A 2,188-nucleotide genomic window follows, 5' to 3' on the forward strand; every position below is an offset into this window, starting at 1 on the left:
GTCTCAAACTGCTGACCTCATGGTCCGTCTGCCTTGGCCTCCCAAAGTGCTGGGATTACAGGCGTGAGCCACCGCACTCGGCCTCTTTTACATTTTTAAAAGCTAAAAATATAATATGCATTCTGAAAAGTTTATACATCATAAAGTGTAGATTATGAGCTGAACACAACCATGCAACCAACATCCAGGTCAAGACCCTGGAACCCCCTCAAGTCCCTTCCAGTCACAGCCACCACCGTGTGTGGCCATATCTTAATTTCCAAGAGCTTTCTGCCCGTTTTTGTACTTTATGTAATTCAAGTTATACAGCATGTGCTTAGTCTATGGCCTCTTCTCTTGAGCATAGCATCACCTTCATGAGATGCAGCCGCATAATCGCTTGCGGTTGTGGGCTGCTCATTCTCATTGCTACAGTTTTATTCCATTGTGTCAGTATGCAACACTGGTTTTTTAATGATCTTAAAGCAGCTTCACCTAACAATGTGTGGCATTATGTGGACACCTCACATACTGTTCTAATGTGTGATTTTCCATAAACACGGATTCATCTAGATCTTCTCACTAGTCACATTCTCACGTAGTGCTAAAAGTTAGCAGGAGTTGCTGACGTTTCATGGGGCACAATAAAAAATCGGCTCTGCTTCCCTATGTCTATTTGGGAGTGTGCATATCATACGTTTGCAATGGTGAATTCCTGTTTTGCAAAGCATTGTTACTGCGGCCTTAACCAGTCTTAAGGCGTGTTAGCAAAAGAATAGAAATTGCAAGCTTCCTTGGTAATCTCAAAAGTGAACAAAGTAATTATCTAAAGATATTTGCAAAAAAAATTTAGTCATTTAATTTTATGACTAAAGGGCCACCTAACATATAATCCAAAAATATATAAATTAAATTCCACTATACAAAACCACAAAGATTAACAAAACTGTGCTAGCTTCCAGTTCTCCATTCAAACTCTGCTTATATTCTAGGAAGTTCTTGAAGATAAAGCTATTTGGATTAATTTAGCTGGGATTTTCTTCTAGGGGCAGCAAACTTTCATGGAAGGGCAGATAGTAAATATTTTCAGCTTTGTGGATGCTGAGAAACAAGGTCCTCCAAATTTTGAGCTAAATGTTCTCCATCAAAGATGAATAGCTTTGTTCTGTTGTGTTTACATTTTACATAGCTTGGGGACGATACCAAAGAGGCAGAAGATGGAATTTGTTCCGTGGTTCCACTTCACTGAGCCTGCTGGAGGATGATGGTTAGAAGGATTCCTTCCCTCTGGGGCTTCCGGGATGTTTTAACCCAAATGGATATTCATTACAGCAGCACCAGGAACAGTCTGCTGAACCCTGGGGCGGGGTTGGGTGGGGGATGGTGGTGGGGAGGGGGTTCAGCTGCCTCAGCAGCTGCTGCTGATCCGGATCAAAAGCGAGGCTGAATACCTGTTTCTCCATTCTGCACTCCCTCCGGGAACCTGGAAGCTCAGCAGGAGATGAAGTGGCTGGAGGCGTGTGAGTCCTGCACTGATAGAGGCGGATTGTGTCAAGCCTTACCTGGATGGTGTGTGTGACTATCCCCATAGAAACGAGCAGGCTGTCTCATGAAGCCTCCATTCTAGCCTTTTGTGATCACCTGTGATCTTAGAGGGCTCCTCTACAACCCCGAGTCCCAAATAGGTGACTACACAGTGGGCTCACACTTATTTCTCCAGTATTCCTGTGTTCTTTCAGGGGGCTGACCGTCAAACCTACTTAGAAATCAGACCTTGAATGTAAGTATATGTTGTTTATTATCTATATCCTTTGCATGGCAGAATGTCAGTTATAGGATAAATAACAGAGGGTAGGCTTTGTACCAAGTCATGGTGACAACAGTACAAAGCAAGGCTGGGCGTGGTGGCTCATGCCTGTAATCCCAGCACTTTGGGAGGCCGAGGAGGGCAGATCACGAGGTCAGGAGTTCGAGACCAGCCTGGCCAACATGGCAGAACTCCATGTCTACTAAAAATATAAAAATTAGCCGGGCGTGGGTCATGTGCCTGTAGTCCCAGATACTCAGGAGACTGAGGCAGGAGAGTCGCTTGAACTCGGGAGGCTAAGATTGCAGTGAGCTGAGATCGCGCCACTGCATTCCAGCCTGGGTGACAAAGTGAGATTCTGTCTTAAAAAAAAAAAAAAAAAAAATTAATACAAAGCAAGTG

The sequence above is a fragment of the Theropithecus gelada genome, chromosome 18 (genome assembly GCF_003255815.1).
Source record: "Theropithecus gelada isolate Dixy chromosome 18, Tgel_1.0, whole genome shotgun sequence".
In the NCBI taxonomy this organism is placed as follows: Eukaryota; Metazoa; Chordata; class Mammalia; order Primates; family Cercopithecidae; genus Theropithecus; species Theropithecus gelada.